Here is a 21,975-nt window from a genome sequence, read left to right on the forward strand (position 1 = left end):
TATTTACCTTAATAGATGAAAATGACAATTGGAATGGTGAAGGAGGTCTAGGCCAATAGGCAATATAGTCTTAGTTCTCCAACTCGATCTTTAATTTGTTGACAATGGGACATCTCGAGCTTGGAGAGATAGATATGTTGCACGAATCAAAGTTTGGATTTGGGTGTGAATGGGAGGCGTAGAACTTACAAAGGACAACTTATTTACTTTTCTTTACATTCGTTTTGTAGGAGATAGCGCGAACGCAGATCTCCGCTACCATAAATAATACGCCCGAGTTCCCCACGTTTGGGGGAATCGCAAGGTTCAGCAAGCCGGAGTGCAATGGCAAGCCTCGCCCTGGGGGTGCATCCTTCTTGATCAATGCGACCCCTGCGCCAGGTAAGTATGCTTCGAAAGAATCGGTCGCAGTTCTTGATCAAATCCCTTGGATGACATAAAACGGTTAAACATCCAGTCCTACAGCAAGAAATCACATGCAGAATCTCATCTATGCCCCACTTTGGAGGTGTGACTGCAGTTTCTTGGCACTATGAAAGTGTTCCTACAGATGGCCGGCATTTTCTTTGCCATCCCTCTTGAAAAATCACAATTTGGGAAGAAATATTTTCACTCTTTCAAAATAAGGCCGCAGCATATAACTGACTAAAGGGTATTGTTGATGGGGTGCATATTCATGAATCTAACAATGCAGATACTTGGACGTCACGGATTTAAATAACAACAGCGTCATACTAAAATCAGCAAAAGGATTGTATTCTTTGGTCGGGCAGCCAGTAAAATACCCCGAGGAGCCGGAACCGGATTCTGCAAAGGCAGATGTGTTCACAACCTCTTTCGAAACATATTGTTTTATCATTTATAAGTCATGAAAGCAAGACCCATTACAGATGCACAAGAGGCTCCCTGCAAATATGTCATTAAGTGCGTTAATAAAGTCTGTGACCGAAATTGTCCTTTTTGCCATTAACTCAATAAATTTGCAGAGTTTATTTCACATTTTTTGATACCATTTCACATTCTCACACAGCAGGTCAAATTTCAATACCAGTCGAAGTAGCTACCCTCAGCAATAGACGTCTCGAAAACAAAGGGTTTCAATTTAATTTTTTATTTACCTTAATAGATGAAAATGACAATTGGAATGGTGAAGGAGGTCTAGGCCAATAGGCAATATAGTCTTAGTTCTCCAACTCGATCTTTAATTTGTTGACAATGGGACATCTCGAGCTTGGAGAGATAGATATGTTGCACGAATCAAAGTTTGGATTTGGGTGTGAATGGGAGGCGTAGAACTTACAAAGGACAACTTATTTACTTTTCTTTACATTCGTTTTGTAGGAGATAGCGCGAACGCAGATCTCCGCTACCATAAATAATACGCCCGAGTTCCCCACGTTTGGGGGAATCGCAAGGTTCAGCAAGCCGGAGTGCAATGGCAAGCCTCGCCCTGGGGGTGCATCCTTCTTGATCAATGCGACCCCTGCGCCAGGTAAGTATGCTTCGAAAGAATCGGTCGCAGTTCTTGATCAAATCCCTTGGATGACATAAAACGGTTAAACATCCAGTCCTACAGCAAGAAATCACATGCAGAATCTCATCTATGCCCCACTTTGGAGGTGTGACTGCAGTTTCTTGGCACTATGAAAGTGTTCCTACAGATGGTCGGCATTTTACGTGCCACCTTCTTGAAAAATCACAATTTAGGAAATATATTGACTTTCTTTTAAAATAAGGCTGCAGCATATGACCGAGTAAACGGTATTGTTGATACCGTGCATATTCATGAATTTAACAATGCAGATACTTGGACGTCACGGATTTAAATAAGAATAGCGTCATACGAAGATCAGCAAAATGATTGTATCCTGTGGTCGGGCAGCCAGTGCAAAACCCCGAGAAGCCGGATTCGGCAAAGGCAGATGTGTTCACAACCTCTTTCGAAACATATTGTTTTATCATTTATAAGTCATGAAAACAAGACCCATTACAGATGCACAAGAGGCTCCCTGCTAATATGTCATTAAGTGCGTTAATAAAGTCTGTGACCGAAATTGTCCTTTTTGCCATTAACTCAATGAAATTTGCAGAGTTTATTTCACATTTTTTGATACCATTTCACATTCTCACACAGCAGGTCAAATTTCAATACCAGTCGAAGTAGCTACCCTCAGCAATAGACGTCTCGAAAACAAAGGGTTTCAATTTAATTTTTTATTTACCTTAATAGATGAAAATGACAATTGGAATGGTGAAGGAGGTCTAGGCCAATAGGCAATATAGTCTTAGTTCTCCAACTCGATCTTTAATTTGTTGACAATGGGACATCTCGAGCTTGGAGAGATAGATATGTTGCACGAATCAAAGTTTGGATTTGGGTGTGAATGGGAGGCGTAGAACTTACAAAGGACAACTTATTTACTTTTCTTTACATTCGTTTTGTAGGAGATAGCGCGAACGCAGATCTCCGCTACCATAAATAATACGCCCGAGTTCCCCACGTTTGGGGGAATCGCAAGGTTCAGCAAGCCGGAGTGCAATGGCAAGCCTCGCCCTGGGGGTGCATCCTTCTTGATCAATGCGACCCCTGCGCCAGGTAAGTATGCTTCGAAAGAATCGGTCGCAGTTCTTGATCAAATCCCTTGGATGACATAAAACGGTTAAACATCCAGTCCTACAGCAAGAAATCACATGCAGAATCTCATCTATGCCCCACTTTGGAGGTGTGACTGCAGTTTCTTGGCACTATGAAAGTGTTCCTACAGATGGCCGGCATTTTCTTTGCCATCCCTCTTGAAAAATCACAATTTGGAAGAAATATTTTCACTCTTTCAAAATAAGGCCGCAGCATATAACTGACTAAAGGGTATTGTTGATGGGGTGCATATTCATGAATCTAACAATGCAGATACTTGGACGTCACGGATTTAAATAACAACAGCGTCATACTAAAATCAGCAAAAGGATTGTATTCTTTGGTCGGGCAGCCAGTAAAATACCCCGAGGAGCCGGAACCGGATTCTGCAAAGGCAGATGTGTTCACAACCTCTTTCGAAACATATTGTTTTATCATTTATAAGTCATGAAAGCAAGACCCATTACAGATGCACAAGAGGCTCCCTGCAAATATGTCATTAAGTGCGTTAATAAAGTCTGTGACCGAAATTGTCCTTTTTGCCATTAACTCAATAAAATTTGCAGAGTTTATTTCACATTTTTTGATACCATTTCACATTCTCACACAGCAGGTCAAATTTCAATACCAGTCGAAGTAGCTACCCTCAGCAATAGACGTCTCGAAAACAAAGGGTTTCAATTTAATTTTTTATTTACCTTAATAGATGAAAATGACAATTGGAATGGTGAAGGAGGTCTAGGCCAATAGGCAATATAGTCTTAGTTCTCCAACTCGATCTTTAATTTGTTGACAATGGGACATCTTGAGCTTGGAGAGATAGATATGTTGCACGAATCAAAGTTTGGATTTGGGTGTGAATGGGAGGCGTAGAACTTACAAAGGACAACTTATTTACTTTTCTTTACATTCGTTTTGTAGGAGATAGCGCGAACGCAGATCTCCGCTACCATAAATAATACGCCCGAGTTCCCCACGTTTGGGGGAATCGCAAGGTTCAGCAAGCCGGAGTGCAATGGCAAGCCTCGCCCTGGGGGTGCATCCTTCTTGATCAATGCGACCCCTGCGCCAGGTAAGTATGCTTCGAAAGAATCGGTCGCAGTTCTTGATCAAATCCCTTGGATGACATAAAACGGTTAAACATCCAGTCCTACAGCAAGAAATCACATGCAGAATCTCATCTATGCCCCACTTTGGAGGTGTGACTGCAGTTTCTTGGCACTATGAAAGTGTTCCTACAGATGGCCGGCATTTTCTTTGCCATCCCTCTTGAAAAATCACAATTTGGGAAGAAATATTTTCACTCTTTCAAAATAAGGCCGCAGCATATAACTGACTAAAGGGTATTGTTGATGGGGTGCATATTCATGAATCTAACAATGCAGATACTTGGACGTCACGGATTTAAATAACAACAGCGTCATACTAAAATCAGCAAAAGGATTGTATTCTTTGGTCGGGCAGCCAGTAAAATACCCCGAGGAGCCGGAACCGGATTCTGCAAAGGCAGATGTGTTCACAACCTCTTTCGAAACATATTGTTTTATCATTTATAAGTCATGAAAGCAAGACCCATTACAGATGCACAAGAGGCTCCCTGCAAATATGTCATTAAGTGCGTTAATAAAGTCTGTGACCGAAATTGTCCTTTTTGCCATTAACTCAATAAAATTTGCAGAGTTTATTTCACATTTTTTGATACCATTTCACATTCTCACACAGCAGGTCAAATTTCAATACCAGTCGAAGTAGCTACCCTCAGCAATAGACGTCTCGAAAACAAAGGGTTTCAATTTAATTTTTTATTTACCTTAATAGATGAAAATGACAATTGGAATGGTGAAGGAGGTCTAGGCCAATAGGCAATATAGTCTTAGTTCTCCAACTCGATCTTTAATTTGTTGACAATGGGACATCTTGAGCTTGGAGAGATAGATATGTTGCACGAATCAAAGTTTGGATTTGGGTGTGAATGGGAGGCGTAGAACTACAAAGGACAACTTATTTACTTTTCTTTACATTCGTTTTGTAGGAGATAGCGCGAACGCAGATCTCCGCTACCATAAATAATACGCCCGAGTTCCCCACGTTTGGGGGAATCGCAAGGTTCAGCAAGCCGGAGTGCAATGGCAAGCCTCGCCCTGGGGGTGCATCCTTCTTGATCAATGCGACCCCTGCGCCAGGTAAGTATGCTTCGAAAGAATCGGTCGCAGTTCTTGATCAAATCCCTTGGATGACATAAAACGGTTAAACATCCAGTCCTACAGCAAGAAATCACATGCAGAATCTCATCTATGCCCCACTTTGGAGGTGTGACTGCAGTTTCTTGGCACTATGAAAGTGTTCCTACAGATGGTCGGCCTTTTACGTGCCACCTTCCTTGAAAAATCACAATTTAGGAAGATATATTGACTTTCTTTTAAAATAAGGCTGCAGCATATAACCGAGTAAACGGTATTGTTGATACCGTGCATATTCATGAATTTAACAATGCAGATACTTGGACGTCATGGATTTAAATAAGAATAGCGTCATACGAAGATCAGCAAAATGATTGTATCCTGTGGTCGGGCAGCCAGTGCAAAACCCCGAGAAGCCGGATTCGGCAAAGGCAGATGTGTTCACAACCTCTTTCGAAACATATTGTTTTATCATTTATAAGTCATGAAAACAAGACCCATTACAGATGCACAAGAGGCTCCCTGCTAATATGTCATTAAGTGCGTTAATAAAGTCTGTGACCGAAATTGTCCGTTTTGCCATTAACTCAATGAAATTTGCAGAGTTTATTTCACATTTTTTGATACCATTTCACATTCTCACACAGCAGGTCAAATTTCAATACCAGTCGAAGTAGCTACCCTCAGCAATAGACGTCTCGAAAACAAAGGGTTTCAATTTAATTTTTTATTTACCTTAATAGATGAAAATGACAATTGGAATGGTGAAGGAGGTCTAGGCCAATAGGCAATATAGTCTTAGTTCTCCAACTCGATCTTTAATTTGTTGACAATGGGACATCTCGAGCTTGGAGAGATAGATATGTTGCACGAATCAAAGTTTGGATTTGGGTGTGAATGGGAGGCGTAGAACTTACAAAGGACAACTTATTTACTTTTCTTTACATTCGTTTTGTAGGAGATAGCGCGAACGCAGATCTCCGCTACCATAAATAATACGCCCGAGTTCCCCACGTTTGGGGGAATCGCAAGGTTCAGCAAGCCGGAGTGCAATGGCAAGCCTCGCCCTGGGGGTGCATCCTTCTTGATCAATGCGACCCCTGCGCCAGGTAAGTATGCTTCGAAAGAATCGGTCGCAGTTCTTGATCAAATCCCTTGGATGACATAAAACGGTTAAACATCCAGTCCTACAGCAAGAAATCACATGCAGAATCTCATCTATGCCCCACTTTGGAGGTGTGACTGCAGTTTCTTGGCACTATGAAAGTGTTCCTACAGATGGCCGGCATTTTCTTTGCCATCCCTCTTGAAAAATCACAATTTGGAAGAAATATTTTCACTCTTTCAAAATAAGGCCGCAGCATATAACTGACTAAAGGGTATTGTTGATGGGGTGCATATTCATGAATCTAACAATGCAGATACTTGGACGTCACGGATTTAAATAACAACAGCGTCATACTAAAATCAGCAAAAGGATTGTATTCTTTGGTCGGGCAGCCAGTAAAATACCCCGAGGAGCCGGAACCGGATTCTGCAAAGGCAGATGTGTTCACAACCTCTTTCGAAACATATTGTTTTATCATTTATAAGTCATGAAAGCAAGACCCATTACAGATGCACAAGAGGCTCCCTGCAAATATGTCATTAAGTGCGTTAATAAAGTCTGTGACCGAAATTGTCCTTTTTGCCATTAACTCAATAAAATTTGCAGAGTTTATTTCACATTTTTTGATACCATTTCACATTCTCACACAGCAGGTCAAATTTCAATACCAGTCGAAGTAGCTACCCTCAGCAATAGACGTCTCGAAAACAAAGGGTTTCAATTTAATTTTTTATTTACCTTAATAGATGAAAATGACAATTGGAATGGTGAAGGAGGTCTAGGCCAATAGGCAATATAGTCTTAGTTCTCCAACTCGATCTTTAATTTGTTGACAATGGGACATCTTGAGCTTGGAGAGATAGATATGTTGCACGAATCAAAGTTTGGATTTGGGTGTGAATGGGAGGCGTAGAACTTACAAAGGACAACTTATTTACTTTTCTTTACATTCGTTTTGTAGGAGATAGCGCGAACGCAGATCTCCGCTACCATAAATAATACGCCCGAGTTCCCCACGTTTGGGGGAATCGCAAGGTTCAGCAAGCCGGAGTGCAATGGCAAGCCTCGCCCTGGGGGTGCATCCTTCTTGATCAATGCGACCCCTGCGCCAGGTAAGTATGCTTCGAAAGAATCGGTCGCAGTTCTTGATCAAATCCCTTGGATGACATAAAACGGTTAAACATCCAGTCCTACAGCAAGAAATCACATGCAGAATCTCATCTATGCCCCACTTTGGAGGTGTGACTGCAGTTTCTTGGCACTATGAAAGTGTTCCTACAGATGGCCGGCATTTTCTTTGCCATCCCTCTTGAAAAATCACAATTTGGAAGAAATATTTTCACTCTTTCAAAATAAGGCCGCAGCATATAACTGACTAAAGGGTATTGTTGATGGGGTGCATATTCATGAATCTAACAATGCAGATACTTGGACGTCACGGATTTAAATAACAACAGCGTCATACTAAAATCAGCAAAAGGATTGTATTCTTTGGTCGGGCAGCCAGTAAAATACCCCGAGGAGCCGGAACCGGATTCTGCAAAGGCAGATGTGTTCACAACCTCTTTCGAAACATATTGTTTTATCATTTATAAGTCATGAAAGCAAGACCCATTACAGATGCACAAGAGGCTCCCTGCTAATATGTCATTAAGTGCGTTAATAAAGTCTGTGACCGAAATTGTCCTTTTTGCCATTAACTCAATAAAATTTGCAGAGTTTATTTCACATTTTTTGATACCATTTCACATTCTCACACAGCAGGTCAAATTTCAATACCAGTCGAAGTAGCTACCCTCAGCAATAGACGTCTCGAAAACAAAGGGTTTCAATTTAATTTTTTATTTACCTTAATAGATGAAAATGACAATTGGAATGGTGAAGGAGGTCTAGGCCAATAGGCAATATAGTCTTAGTTCTCCAACTCGATCTTTAATTTGTTGACAATGGGACATCTCGAGCTTGGAGAGATAGATATGTTGCACGAATCAAAGTTTGGATTTGGGTGTGAATGGGAGGCGTAGAACTTACAAAGGACAACTTATTTACTTTTCTTTACATTCGTTTTGTAGGAGATAGCGCGAACGCAGATCTCCGCTACCATAAATAATACGCCCGAGTTCCCCACGTTTGGGGGAATCGCAAGGTTCAGCAAGCCGGAGTGCAATGGCAAGCCTCGCCCTGGGGGTGCATCCTTCTTGATCAATGCGACCCCTGCGCCAGGTAAGTATGCTTCGAAAGAATCGGTCGCAGTTCTTGATCAAATCCCTTGGATGACATAAAACGGTTAAACATCCAGTCCTACAGCAAGAAATCACATGCAGAATCTCATCTATGCCCCACTTTGGAGGTGTGACTGCAGTTTCTTGGCACTATGAAAGTGTTCCTACAGATGGCCGGCATTTTCTTTGCCATCCCTCTTGAAAAATCACAATTTGGAAGAAATATTTTCACTCTTTCAAAATAAGGCCGCAGCATATAACTGACTAAAGGGTATTGTTGATGGGGTGCATATTCATGAATCTAACAATGCAGATACTTGGACGTCACGGATTTAAATAACAACAGCGTCATACTAAAATCAGCAAAAGGATTGTATTCTTTGGTCGGGCAGCCAGTAAAATACCCCGAGGAGCCGGAACCGGATTCTGCAAAGGCAGATGTGTTCACAACCTCTTTCGAAACATATTGTTTTATCATTTATAAGTCATGAAAGCAAGACCCATTACAGATGCACAAGAGGCTCCCTGCTAATATGTCATTAAGTGCGTTAATAAAGTCTGTGACCGAAATTGTCCTTTTTGCCATTAACTCAATAAAATTTGCAGAGTTTATTTCACATTTTTTGATACCATTTCACATTCTCACACAGCAGGTCAAATTTCAATACCAGTCGAAGTAGCTACCCTCAGCAATAGACGTCTCGAAAACAAAGGGTTTCAATTTAATTTTTTATTTACCTTAATAGATGAAAATGACAATTGGAATGGTGAAGGAGGTCTAGGCCAATAGGCAATATAGTCTTAGTTCTCCAACTCGATCTTTAATTTGTTGACAATGGGACATCTTGAGCTTGGAGAGATAGATATGTTGCACGAATCAAAGTTTGGATTTGGGTGTGAATGGGAGGCGTAGAACTAACAAAGGACAACTTATTTACTTTTCTTTACATTCGTTTTGTAGGAGATAGCGCGAACGCAGATCTCCGCTACCATAAATAATACGCCCGAGTTCCCCACGTTTGGGGGAATCGCAAGGTTCAGCAAGCCGGAGTGCAATGGCAAGCCTCGCCCTGGGGGTGCATCCTTCTTGATCAATGCGACCCCTGCGCCAGGTAAGTATGCTTCGAAAGAATCGGTCGCAGTTCTTGATCAAATCCCTTGGATGACATAAAACGGTTAAACATCCAGTCCTACAGCAAGAAATCACATGCAGAATCTCATCTATGCCCCACTTTGGAGGTGTGACTGCAGTTTCTTGGCACTATGAAAGTGTTCCTACAGATGGCCGGCATTTTCTTTGCCATCCCTCTTGAAAAATCACAATTTGGGAAGAAATATTTTCACTCTTTCAAAATAAGGCCGCAGCATATAACTGACTAAAGGGTATTGTTGATGGGGTGCATATTCATGAATCTAACAATGCAGATACTTGGACGTCACGGATTTAAATAACAACAGCGTCATACTAAAATCAGCAAAAGGATTGTATTCTTTGGTCGGGCAGCCAGTAAAATACCCCGAGGAGCCGGAACCGGATTCTGCAAAGGCAGATGTGTTCACAACCTCTTTCGAAACATATTGTTTTATCATTTATAAGTCATGAAAGCAAGACCCATTACAGATGCACAAGAGGCTCCCTGCAAATATGTCATTAAGTGCGTTAATAAAGTCTGTGACCGAAATTGTCCTTTTTGCCATTAACTCAATAAAATTTGCAGAGTTTATTTCACATTTTTTGATACCATTTCACATTCTCACACAGCAGGTCAAATTTCAATACCAGTCGAAGTAGCTACCCTCAGCAATAGACGTCTCGAAAACAAAGGGTTTCAATTTAATTTTTTATTTACCTTAATAGATGAAAATGACAATTGGAATGGTGAAGGAGGTCTAGGCCAATAGGCAATATAGTCTTAGTTCTCCAACTCGATCTTTAATTTGTTGACAATGGGACATCTTGAGCTTGGAGAGATAGATATGTTGCACGAATCAAAGTTTGGATTTGGGTGTGAATGGGAGGCGTAGAACTTACAAAGGACAACTTATTTACTTTTCTTTACATTCGTTTTGTAGGAGATAGCGCGAACGCAGATCTCCGCTACCATAAATAATACGCCCGAGTTCCCCACGTTTGGGGGAATCGCAAGGTTCAGCAAGCCGGAGTGCAATGGCAAGCCTCGCCCTGGGGGTGCATCCTTCTTGATCAATGCGACCCCTGCGCCAGGTAAGTATGCTTCGAAAGAATCGGTCGCAGTTCTTGATCAAATCCCTTGGATGACATAAAACGGTTAAACATCCAGTCCTACAGCAAGAAATCACATGCAGAATCTCATCTATGCCCCACTTTGGAGGTGTGACTGCAGTTTCTTGGCACTATGAAAGTGTTCCTACAGATGGCCGGCATTTTCTTTGCCATCCCTCTTGAAAAATCACAATTTGGGAAGAAATATTTTCACTCTTTCAAAATAAGGCCGCAGCATATAACTGACTAAAGGGTATTGTTGATGGGGTGCATATTCATGAATCTAACAATGCAGATACTTGGACGTCACGGATTTAAATAACAACAGCGTCATACTAAAATCAGCAAAAGGATTGTATTCTTTGGTCGGGCAGCCAGTAAAATACCCCGAGGAGCCGGAACCGGATTCTGCAAAGGCAGATGTGTTCACAACCTCTTTCGAAACATATTGTTTTATCATTTATAAGTCATGAAAGCAAGACCCATTACAGATGCACAAGAGGCTCCCTGCAAATATGTCATTAAGTGCGTTAATAAAGTCTGTGACCGAAATTGTCCTTTTTGCCATTAACTCAATAAAATTTGCAGAGTTTATTTCACATTTTTTGATACCATTTCACATTCTCACACAGCAGGTCAAATTTCAATACCAGTCGAAGTAGCTACCCTCAGCAATAGACGTCTCGAAAACAAAGGGTTTCAATTTAATTTTTTATTTACCTTAATAGATGAAAATGACAATTGGAATGGTGAAGGAGGTCTAGGCCAATAGGCAATATAGTCTTAGTTCTCCAACTCGATCTTTAATTTGTTGACAATGGGACATCTTGAGCTTGGAGAGATAGATATGTTGCACGAATCAAAGTTTGGATTTGGGTGTGAATGGGAGGCGTAGAACTTACAAAGGACAACTTATTTACTTTTCTTTACATTCGTTTTGTAGGAGATAGCGCGAACGCAGATCTCCGCTACCATAAATAATACGCCCGAGTTCCCCACGTTTGGGGGAATCGCAAGGTTCAGCAAGCCGGAGTGCAATGGCAAGCCTCGCCCTGGGGGTGCATCCTTCTTGATCAATGCGACCCCTGCGCCAGGTAAGTATGCTTCGAAAGAATCGGTCGCAGTTCTTGATCAAATCCCTTGGATGACATAAAACGGTTAAACATCCAGTCCTACAGCAAGAAATCACATGCAGAATCTCATCTATGCCCCACTTTGGAGGTGTGCCTGCAGTTTCTTGGCACTATGAAAGTGTTCCTACAGATGGTCGGCCTTTTACGTGCCACCTTCCTTGAAAATCACAATTTAGGAAGATATATTGACTTTCTTTTAAAATAAGGCTGCAGCATATGACCGAGTAAACGGTATTGTTGATACCGTGCATATTCATGAATTTAACAATGCAGATACTTGGACGTCATGGATTTAAATAAGAATAGCGTCATACGAAGATCAGCAAAATGATTGTATCCTGTGGTCGGGCAGCCAGTGCAAAACCCCGAGAAGCCGGATTCGGCAAAGGCAGATGTGTTCACAACCTCTTTCGAAACATATTGTTTTATCATTTATAAGTCATGAAAACAAGACCCATTACAGATGCACAAGAGGCTCCCTGCTAATATGTCATTAAGTGCGTTAATAAAGTCTGTGACCGAAATTGTCCGTTTTGCCATTAACTCAATGAAATTTGCAGAGTTTATTTCACATTTTTTGATACCATTTCACATTCTCACACAGCAGGTCAAATTTCAAAACCAGTCGAAGTAGCTACCCTCAGCAATAGACGTCTCGAAAACAAAGGGTTTCAATTTAATTTTTTGTTTACCTCAATAGATGAAAATGACAATTGGAATGGTGAAGGAGGTCTATTCCAATAGGCAATAGTCTTAGTTCTCGAACTCGATCTTTAATTTGTTGACAATGGGACATCTCGAGCTTGGAGAGATAGATATGTTGCACGAATCAAAGTTTGGATTTGGGTGTGAATGGGAGGCGTAGAACTTACAAAGGACAACTTATTTACTTTTCTTTACATTCGTTTTGTAGGAGATAGCGCGAACGCAGATCTCCGCTACCATAAATAATACGCCCGAGTTCCCCACGTTTGGGGGAATCGCAAGGTTCAGCAAGCCGGAGTGCAATGGCAAGCCTCGCCCTGGGGGTGCATCCTTCTTGATCAATGCGACCCCTGCGCCAGGTAAGTATGCTTCGAAAGAATCGGTCGCAGTTCTTGATCAAATCCCTTGGATGACATAAAACGGTTAAACATCCAGTCCTACAGCAAGAAATCACATGCAGAATCTCATCTATGCCCCACTTTGGAGGTGTGACTGCAGTTTCTTGGCACTATGAAAGTGTTCCTACAGATGGTCGGCCTTTTACGTGCCACCTTCCTTGAAAAGTCACAATTTAGGAAGATATATTGACTTTCTTTTAAAATAAGGCTGCAGCATATAACTGACTAAAGGGTATTGTTGATGGGGTGCATATTCATGAATCTAACAATGCAGATACTTGGACGTCACGGATTTAAATAACAACAGCGTCATACTAAAATCAGCAAAAGGATTGTATTCTTTGGTCGGGCAGCCAGTAAAATACCCCGAGGAGCCGGAACCGGATTCTGCAAAGGCAGATGTGTTCACAACCTCTTTCGAAACATATTGTTTTATCATTTATAAGTCATGAAAGCAAGACCCATTACAGATGCACAAGAGGCTCCCTGCAAATATGTCATTAAGTGCGTTAATAAAGTCTGTGACCGAAATTGTCCTTTTTGCCATTAACTCAATAAAATTTGCAGAGTTTATTTCACATTTTTTGATACCATTTCACATTCTCACACAGCAGGTCAAATTTCAATACCAGTCGAAGTAGCTACCCTCAGCAATAGACGTCTCGAAAACAAAGGGTTTCAATTTAATTTTTTATTTACCTTAATAGATGAAAATGACAATTGGAATGGTGAAGGAGGTCTAGGCCAATAGGCAATATAGTCTTAGTTCTCCAACTCGATCTTTAATTTGTTGACAATGGGACATCTTGAGCTTGGAGAGATAGATATGTTGCACGAATCAAAGTTTGGATTTGGGTGTGAATGGGAGGCGTAGAACTTACAAAGGACAACTTATTTACTTTTCTTTACATTCGTTTTGTAGGAGATAGCGCGAACGCAGATCTCCGCTACCATAAATAATACGCCCGAGTTCCCCACGTTTGGGGGAATCGCAAGGTTCAGCAAGCCGGAGTGCAATGGCAAGCCTCGCCCTGGGGGTGCATCCTTCTTGATCAATGCGACCCCTGCGCCAGGTAAGTATGCTTCGAAAGAATCGGTCGCAGTTCTTGATCAAATCCCTTGGATGACATAAAACGGTTAAACATCCAGTCCTACAGCAAGAAATCACATGCAGAATCTCATCTATGCCCCACTTTGGAGGTGTGACTGCAGTTTCTTGGCACTATGAAAGTGTTCCTACAGATGGCGGCCTTTTACTTGCCACCTTCCTTGAAAAATCACAATTTAGGAAGATATATTGACTTTCTTTTAAAATAAGGCTGCAGCATATAACTGAGTAAACGGTATTGTTGATACCGTGCATATTCATGAATTTAACAATGCAGATACTTGGACGTCATGGATTTAAATAAGAATAGCGTCATACGAAGATCAGCAAAATGATTGTATCCTGTGGTCGGGCAGCCAGTGCAAAACCCCGAGAAGCCGGATTCGGCAAAGGCAGATGTGTTCACAACCTCTTTCGAAACATATTGTTTTATCATTTATAAGTCATGAAAACAAGACCCATTACAGATGCACAAGAGGCTCCCTGCTAATATGTCATTAAGTGCGTTAATAAAGTCTGTGACCGAAATTGTCCGTTTTGCCATTAACTCAATGAAATTTGCAGAGTTTATTTCACATTTTTTGATACCATTTCACATTCTCACACAGCAGGTCAAATTTCAAAACCAGTCGAAGTAGCTACCCTCAGCAATAGACGTCTCGAAAACAAAGGGTTTCAATTTAATTTTTTGTTTACCTCAATAGATGAAAATGACAATTGGAATGGTGAAGGAGGTCTATTCCAATAGGCAATAGTCTTAGTTCTCGAACTCGATCTTTAATTTGTTGACAATGGGACATCTCGAGCTTGGAGAGATAGATATGTTGCACGAATCAAAGTTTGGATTTGGGTGTGAATGGGAGGCGTAGAACTTACAAAGGACAACTTATTTACTTTTCTTTACATTCGTTTTGTAGGAGATAGCGCGAACGCAGATCTCCGCTACCATAAATAATACGCCCGAGTTCCCCACGTTTGGGGGAATCGCAAGGTTCAGCAAGCCGGAGTGCAATGGCAAGCCTCGCCCTGGGGGTGCATCCTTCTTGATCAATGCGACCCCTGCGCCAGGTAAGTATGCTTCGAAAGAATCGGTCGCAGTTCTTGATCAAATCCCTTGGATGACATAAAACGGTTAAACATCCAGTCCTACAGCAAGAAATCACATGCAGAATCTCATCTATGCCCCACTTTGGAGGTGTGACTGCAGTTTCTTGGCACTATGAAAGTGTTCCTACAGATGGCCGGCATTTTACGTGCCACCTTCCTTGAAAAATCACAATTTAGGAAGATATATTGACTTTCTTTTAAAATAAGGCCGCAGCATATAACTGACTAAAGGGTATTGTTGATGGGGTGCATATTCATGAATCTAACAATGCAGATACTTGGACGTCACGGATTTAAATAACAACAGCGTCATACTAAAATCAGCAAAAGGATTGTATTCTTTGGTCGGGCAGCCAGTAAAATACCCCGAGGAGCCGGAACCGGATTCTGCAAAGGCAGATGTGTTCACAACCTCTTTCGAAACATATTGTTTTATCATTTATAAGTCATGAAAGCAAGACCCATTACAGATGCACAAGAGGCTCCCTGCAAATATGTCATTAAGTGCGTTAATAAAGTCTGTGACCGAAATTGTCCTTTTTGCCATTAACTCAATAAAATTTGCAGAGTTTATTTCACATTTTTTGATACCATTTCACATTCTCACACAGCAGGTCAAATTTCAATACCAGTCGAAGTAGCTACCCTCAGCAATAGACGTCTCGAAAACAAAGGGTTTCAATTTAATTTTTTATTTACCTTAATAGATGAAAATGACAATTGGAATGGTGAAGGAGGTCTAGGCCAATAGGCAATATAGTCTTAGTTCTCCAACTCGATCTTTAATTTGTTGACAATGGGACATCTTGAGCTTGGAGAGATAGATATGTTGCACGAATCAAAGTTTGGATTTGGGTGTGAATGGGAGGCGTAGAACTTACAAAGGACAACTTATTTACTTTTCTTTACATTCGTTTTGTAGGAGATAGCGCGAACGCAGATCTCCGCTACCATAAATAATACGCCCGAGTTCCCCACGTTTGGGGGAATCGCAAGGTTCAGCAAGCCGGAGTGCAATGGCAAGCCTCGCCCTGGGGGTGCATCCTTCTTGATCAATGCGACCCCTGCGCCAGGTAAGTATGCTTCGAAAGAATCGGTCGCAGTTCTTGATCAAATCCCTTGGATGACATAAAACGGTTAAACATCCAGTCCTACAGCAAGAAATCACATGCAGAATCTCATCTATGCCCCACTTTGGAGGTGTGACTGCAGTTTCTTGGCACTATGAAAGTGTTCCTACAGATGGCCGGCATTTTCTTTGCCATCCCTCTTGAAAAATCACAATTTGGAAGAAATATTTTCACTCTTTCAAAATAAGGCCGCAGCATATAACTGACTAAAGGGTATTGTTGATGGGGTGCATATTCATGAATCTAACAATGCAGATACTTGGACGTCACGGATTTAAATAACAACAGCGTCATACTAAAATCAGCAAAAGGATTGTATTCTTTGGTCGGGCAGCCAGTAAAATACCCCGAGGAGCCGGAACCGGATTCTGCAAAGGCAGATGTGTTCACAACCTCTTTCGAAACATATTGTTTTATCATTTATAAGTCATGAAAGCAAGACCCATTACAGATGCACAAGAGGCTCCCTGCAAATATGTCATTAAGTGCGTTAATAAAGTCTGTGACCGAAATTGTCCTTTTTGCCATTAACTCAATAAAATTTGCAGAGTTTATTTCACATTTTTTGATACCATTTCACATTCTCACACAGCAGGTCAAATTTCAATACCAGTCGAAGTAGCTACCCTCAGCAATAGACGTCTCGAAAACAAAGGGTTTCAATTTAATTTTTTATTTACCTCAATAGATGAAAATGACAATTGGAATGGTGAAGGAGGTCTATTCCAATAGGCAATATAGTCTTAGTTCTCGAACTCGATCTTTAATTTGTTGACAATGGGACATCTCGAGCTTGGAGAGATAGATATGTTGCACGAATCAAAGTTTGGATTTGGGTGTGAATGGGAGGCGTAGAACTTACAAAGGACAACTTATTTACTTTTCTTTACATTCGTTTTGTAGGAGATAGCGCGAACGCAGATCTCCGCTACCATAAATAATACGCCCGAGTTCCCCACGTTTGGGGGAATCGCAAGGTTCAGCAAGCCGGAGTGCAATGGCAAGCCTCGCCCTGGGGGTGCATCCTTCTTGATCAATGCGACCCCTGCGCCAGGTAAGTATGCTTCGAAAGAATCGGTCGCAGTTCTTGATCAAATCCCTTGGATGACATAAAACGGTTAAACATCCAGTCCTACAGCAAGAAATCACATGCAGAATCTCATCTATGCCCCACTTTGGAGGTGTGACTGCAGTTTCTTGGCACTATGAAAGTGTTCCTACAGATGGTCGGCCTTTTACGTGCCACCTTCCTTGAAAAATCACAATTTAGGAAGATATATTGACTTTCTTTTAAAATAAGGCTGCAGCATATGACCGAGTAAACGGTATTGTTGATACCGTGCATATTCATGAATTTAACAATGCAGATACTTGGACGTCATGGATTTAAATAAGAATAGCGTCATACGAAGATCAGCAAAATGATTGTATCCTGTGGTCGGGCAGCCAGTGCAAAACCCCGAGAAGCCGGATTCGGCAAAGGCAGATGTGTTCACAACCTCTTTCGAAACATATTGTTTTATCATTTATAAGTCATGAAAACAAGACCCATTACAGATGCACAAGAGGCTCCCTGCTAATATGTCATTAAGTGCGTTAATAAAGTCTGTGACCGAAATTGTCCGTTTTGCCATTAACTCAATGAAATTTGCAGAGTTTATTTCACATTTTTTGATACCATTTCACATTCTCACACAGCAGGTCAAATTTCAATACCAGTCGAAGTAGCTACCCTCAGCAATAGACGTCTCGAAAACAAAGGGTTTCAATTTAATTTTTTATTTACCTTAATAGATGAAAATGACAATTGGAATGGTGAAGGAGGTCTAGGCCAATAGGCAATATAGTCTTAGTTCTCCAACTCGATCTTTAATTTGTTGACAATGGGACATCTCGAGCTTGGAGAGATAGATATGTTGCACGAATCAAAGTTTGGATTTGGGTGTGAATGGGAGGCGTAGAACTTACAAAGGACAACTTATTTACTTTTCTTTACATTCGTTTTGTAGGAGATAGCGCGAACGCAGATCTCCGCTACCATAAATAATACGCCCGAGTTCCCCACGTTTGGGGGAATCGCAAGGTTCAGCAAGCCGGAGTGCAATGGCAAGCCTCGCCCTGGGGGTGCATCCTTCTTGATCAATGCGACCCCTGCGCCAGGTAAGTATGCTTCGAAAGAATCGGTCGCAGTTCTTGATCAAATCCCTTGGATGACATAAAACGGTTAAACATCCAGTCCTACAGCAAGAAATCACATGCAGAATCTCATCTATGCCCCACTTTGGAGGTGTGACTGCAGTTTCTTGGCACTATGAAAGTGTTCCTACAGATGGTCGGCCTTTTACGTGCCACCTTCCTTGAAAAGTCACAATTTAGGAAGATATATTGACTTTCTTTTAAAATAAGGCTGCAGCATATGACCGAGTAAACGGTATTGTTGATACCGTGCATATTCATGAATTTAACAATGCAGATACTTGGACGTCACGGATTTAAATAAGAATAGCGTCATACGAAGATCAGCAAAATGATTGTATCCTGTGGTCGGGCAGCCAGTGCAAAACCCCGAGAAGCCGGATTCGGCAAAGGCAGATGTGTTCACAACCTCTTTCGAAACATATTGTTTTATCATTTATAAGTCATGAAAACAAGACCCATTACAGATGCACAAGAGGCTCCCTGCTAATATGTCATTAAGTGCGTTAATAAAGTCTGTGACCGAAATTGTCCGTTTTGCCATTAACTCAATGAAATTTGCAGAGTTTATTTCACATTTTTTGATACCATTTCACATTCTCACACAGCAGGTCAAATTTCAAAACCAGTCGAAGTAGCTACCCTCAGCAATAGACGTCTCGAAAACAAAGGGTTTCAATTTAATTTTTTGTTTACCTCAATAGATGAAAATGACAATTGGAATGGTGAAGGAGGTCTATTCCAATAGGCAATAGTCTTAGTTCTCGAACTCGATCTTTAATTTGTTGACAATGGGACATCTCGAGCTTGGAGAGATAGATATGTTGCACGAATCAAAGTTTGGATTTGGGTGTGAATGGGAGGCGTAGAACTTACAAAGGACAACTTATTTACTTTTCTTTACATTCGTTTTGTAGGAGATAGCGCGAACGCAGATCTCCGCTACCATAAATAATACGCCCGAGTTCCCCACGTTTGGGGGAATCGCAAGGTTCAGCAAGCCGGAGTGCAATGGCAAGCCTCGCCCTGGGGGTGCATCCTTCTTGATCAATGCGACCCCTGCGCCAGGTAAGTATGCTTCGAAAGAATCGGTCGCAGTTCTTGATCAAATCCCTTGGATGACATAAAACGGTTAAACATCCAGTCCTACAGCAAGAAATCACATGCAGAATCTCATCTATGCCCCACTTTGGAGGTGTGACTGCAGTTTCTTGGCACTATGAAAGTGTTCCTACAGATGGTCGGCCTTTTACGTGCCACCTTCCTTGAAAAGTCACAATTTAGGAAGATATATTGACTTTCTTTTAAAATAAGGCTGCAGCATATAACTGACTAAAGGGTATTGTTGATGGGGTGCATATTCATGAATCTAACAATGCAGATACTTGGACGTCACGGATTTAAATAACAACAGCGTCATACTAAAATCAGCAAAAGGATTGTATTCTTTGGTCGGGCAGCCAGTAAAATACCCCGAGGAGCCGGAACCGGATTCTGCAAAGGCAGATGTGTTCACAACCTCTTTCGAAACATATTGTTTTATCATTTATAAGTCATGAAAACAAGACCCATTACAGATGCACAAGAGGCTCCCTGCAAATATGTCATTAAGTGCGTTAATAAAGTCTGTGACCGAAATTGTCCTTTTTGCCATTAACTCAATAAAATTTGCAGAGTTTATTTCACATTTTTTGATACCATTTCACATTCTCACACAGCAGGTCAAATTTCAATACCAGTCGAAGTAGCTACCCTCAGCAATAGACGTCTCGAAAACAAAGGGTTTCAATTTAATTTTTTGTTACCTTAATAGATGAAAATGACAATTGGAATGGTGAAGGAGGTCTATTCCAATAGGCAATAGTCTTAGTTCTCGAACTCGATCTTTAATTTGTTGACAATGGGACATCTCGAGCTTGGAGAGATAGATATGTTGCACAAATCAAAGTTTGGATTTGGGTGTGAATGGGAGGCGTAGAACTTACAAAGGACAACTTATTTACTTTTCTTTACATTCGTTTTGTAGGAGATAGCGCGAACGCAGATCTCCGCTACCATAAATAATACGCCCGAGTTCCCCACGTTTGGGGGAATCGCAAGGTTCAGCAAGCCGGAGTGCAATGGCAAGCCTCGCCCTGGGGGTGCATCCTTCTTGATCAATGCGACCCCTGCGCCAGGTAAGTATGCTTCGAAAGAATCGGTCGCAGTTCTTGATCAAATCCCTTGGATGACATAAAACGGTTAAACATCCAGTCCTACAGCAAGAAATCACATGCAGAATCTCATCTATGCCCCACTTTGGAGGTGTGACTGCAGTTTCTTGGCACTATGAAAGTGTTCCTACAGATGGTCGGCCTTTTACGTGCCACCTTCCTTGAAAAATCACAATTTAGGAAGATATATTGACTTTCTTTCAAAATAAGGCCGCAGCATATGACCGAGTAAACGGTATTGTTGATACCGTGCATATTCATGAATTTAACAATGCAGATACTTGGACGTCATGGATTTAAATAAGAATAGCGTCATACGAAGATCAGCAAAATGATTGTATCCTGTGGTCGGGCAGCCAGTGCAAAACCCCGAGAAGCCGGATTCGGCAAAGGCAGATGTGTTCACAACCTCTTTCGAAACATATTGTTTTATCATTTATAAGTCATGAAAACAAGACCCATTACAGATGCACAAGAGGCTCCCTGCTAATATGTCATTAAGTGCGTTAATAAAGTCTGTGACCGAAATTGTCCTTTTTGCCATTAACTCAATAAAATTTGCAGAGTTTATTTCACATTTTTTGATACCATTTCACATTCTCACACAGCAGGTCAAATTTCAATACCAGTCGAAGTAGCTACCCTCAGCAATAGACGTCTCGAAAACAAAGGGTTTCAATTTAATTTTTTGTTTACCTCAATAGATGAAAATGACAATTGGAATGGTGAAGGAGGTCTATTCCAATAGGCAATAGTCTTAGTTCTCGAACTCGATCTTTAATTTGTTGACAATGGGACATCTCGAGCTTGGAGAGATAGATATGTTGCACAAATCAAAGTTTGGATTTGGGTGTGAATGGGAGGCGTAGAACTTACAAAGGACAACTTATTTACTTTTCTTTACATTCGTTTTGTAGGAGATAGCGCGAACGCAGATCTCCGCTACCATAAATAATACGCCCGAGTTCCCCACGTTTGGGGGAATCGCAAGGTTCAGCAAGCCGGAGTGCAATGGCAAGCCTCGCCCTGGGGGTGCATCCTTCTTGATCAATGCGACCCCTGCGCCAGGTAAGTATGCTTCGAAAGAATCGGTCGCAGTTCTTGATCAAATCCCTTGGATGACATAAAACGGTTAAACATCCAGTCCTACAGCAAGAAATCACATGCAGAATCTCATCTATGCCCCACTTTGGAGGTGTGACTGCAGTTTCTTGGCACTATGAAAGTGTTCCTACAGATGGTCGGCCTTTTACGTGCCACCTTCCTTGAAAAGTCACAATTTAGGAAGATATATTGACTTTCTTTCAAAATAAGGCTGCAGCATATGACTGAGTAAACGGTATTGTTGATGGGGTGCATATTCATGAATTTAACAATGCAGATACTTGGACGTCACGGATTTAAATAACAACAGCGTCATACGAAGATCAGCAAAATGATTGTATCCTGTGGTCGGGCAGCCAGTGCAAAACCCCGAGAAGCCGGATTCGGCAAAGGCAGATGTGTTCACAACCTCTTTCGAAACATATTGTTTTATCATTTATAAGTCATGAAAGCAAGACCCATTACAGATGCACAAGAGGCTCCCTGCAAATATG

The 21,975-nt window shown here is 41.4% G+C and overlaps 20 non-coding genes across 20 annotated transcripts; all 20 read right to left on the reverse strand.

The window, feature by feature from the left end:
- Positions 1-227: 227 nt before the first annotated feature.
- On the reverse strand, positions 228-389 carry LOC115917811. Its single transcript, XR_004065347.1, has one exon. It is a non-coding gene; the product is annotated as a U1 spliceosomal RNA (small nuclear RNA).
- A 949-nt stretch (positions 390-1,338) lies between these two features.
- On the reverse strand, positions 1,339-1,500 carry LOC115917812. Its single transcript, XR_004065348.1, has one exon. It is a non-coding gene; the product is annotated as a U1 spliceosomal RNA (small nuclear RNA).
- A 942-nt stretch (positions 1,501-2,442) lies between these two features.
- LOC115917813 lies at positions 2,443-2,604 on the reverse strand. Its single transcript, XR_004065349.1, has one exon. It is a non-coding gene; the product is annotated as a U1 spliceosomal RNA (small nuclear RNA).
- Positions 2,605-3,553: 949 nt separating this feature from the next.
- LOC115917814 lies at positions 3,554-3,715 on the reverse strand. The gene has a single exon (XR_004065350.1). It is a non-coding gene; the product is annotated as a U1 spliceosomal RNA (small nuclear RNA).
- A 949-nt stretch (positions 3,716-4,664) lies between these two features.
- LOC115917815 lies at positions 4,665-4,826 on the reverse strand. Its single transcript, XR_004065351.1, has one exon. It is a non-coding gene; the product is annotated as a U1 spliceosomal RNA (small nuclear RNA).
- A 944-nt stretch (positions 4,827-5,770) lies between these two features.
- LOC115917816 lies at positions 5,771-5,932 on the reverse strand. The gene has a single exon (XR_004065352.1). It is a non-coding gene; the product is annotated as a U1 spliceosomal RNA (small nuclear RNA).
- A 949-nt stretch (positions 5,933-6,881) lies between these two features.
- Positions 6,882-7,043, reverse strand: LOC115917817. The gene has a single exon (XR_004065353.1). It is a non-coding gene; the product is annotated as a U1 spliceosomal RNA (small nuclear RNA).
- Positions 7,044-7,992: 949 nt separating this feature from the next.
- LOC115917818 lies at positions 7,993-8,154 on the reverse strand. The gene has a single exon (XR_004065354.1). It is a non-coding gene; the product is annotated as a U1 spliceosomal RNA (small nuclear RNA).
- A 949-nt stretch (positions 8,155-9,103) lies between these two features.
- LOC115917819 lies at positions 9,104-9,265 on the reverse strand. The gene has a single exon (XR_004065355.1). It is a non-coding gene; the product is annotated as a U1 spliceosomal RNA (small nuclear RNA).
- Positions 9,266-10,215: 950 nt separating this feature from the next.
- LOC115917820 lies at positions 10,216-10,377 on the reverse strand. The gene has a single exon (XR_004065356.1). It is a non-coding gene; the product is annotated as a U1 spliceosomal RNA (small nuclear RNA).
- Positions 10,378-11,327: 950 nt separating this feature from the next.
- LOC115917821 lies at positions 11,328-11,489 on the reverse strand. Its single transcript, XR_004065357.1, has one exon. It is a non-coding gene; the product is annotated as a U1 spliceosomal RNA (small nuclear RNA).
- Positions 11,490-12,430: 941 nt separating this feature from the next.
- LOC115917822 lies at positions 12,431-12,592 on the reverse strand. The gene has a single exon (XR_004065358.1). It is a non-coding gene; the product is annotated as a U1 spliceosomal RNA (small nuclear RNA).
- A 950-nt stretch (positions 12,593-13,542) lies between these two features.
- On the reverse strand, positions 13,543-13,704 carry LOC115917823. Its single transcript, XR_004065359.1, has one exon. It is a non-coding gene; the product is annotated as a U1 spliceosomal RNA (small nuclear RNA).
- Positions 13,705-14,645: 941 nt separating this feature from the next.
- LOC115917824 lies at positions 14,646-14,807 on the reverse strand. The gene has a single exon (XR_004065360.1). It is a non-coding gene; the product is annotated as a U1 spliceosomal RNA (small nuclear RNA).
- A 950-nt stretch (positions 14,808-15,757) lies between these two features.
- LOC115917825 lies at positions 15,758-15,919 on the reverse strand. The gene has a single exon (XR_004065361.1). It is a non-coding gene; the product is annotated as a U1 spliceosomal RNA (small nuclear RNA).
- Positions 15,920-16,868: 949 nt separating this feature from the next.
- On the reverse strand, positions 16,869-17,030 carry LOC115917826. The gene has a single exon (XR_004065362.1). It is a non-coding gene; the product is annotated as a U1 spliceosomal RNA (small nuclear RNA).
- Positions 17,031-17,974: 944 nt separating this feature from the next.
- On the reverse strand, positions 17,975-18,136 carry LOC115917827. The gene has a single exon (XR_004065363.1). It is a non-coding gene; the product is annotated as a U1 spliceosomal RNA (small nuclear RNA).
- A 942-nt stretch (positions 18,137-19,078) lies between these two features.
- Positions 19,079-19,240, reverse strand: LOC115917828. Its single transcript, XR_004065364.1, has one exon. It is a non-coding gene; the product is annotated as a U1 spliceosomal RNA (small nuclear RNA).
- Positions 19,241-20,187: 947 nt separating this feature from the next.
- Positions 20,188-20,349, reverse strand: LOC115917829. The gene has a single exon (XR_004065365.1). It is a non-coding gene; the product is annotated as a U1 spliceosomal RNA (small nuclear RNA).
- A 942-nt stretch (positions 20,350-21,291) lies between these two features.
- Positions 21,292-21,453, reverse strand: LOC115917830. Its single transcript, XR_004065366.1, has one exon. It is a non-coding gene; the product is annotated as a U1 spliceosomal RNA (small nuclear RNA).
- Between the last annotated feature and the right edge of the window lie 522 nt (positions 21,454-21,975).

Source organism: Strongylocentrotus purpuratus, unplaced genomic scaffold (genome assembly GCF_000002235.5).
Source record: "Strongylocentrotus purpuratus isolate Spur 01 unplaced genomic scaffold, Spur_5.0 spur5_scaffold_2, whole genome shotgun sequence".
In the NCBI taxonomy this organism is placed as follows: Eukaryota; Metazoa; Echinodermata; class Echinoidea; order Camarodonta; family Strongylocentrotidae; genus Strongylocentrotus; species Strongylocentrotus purpuratus.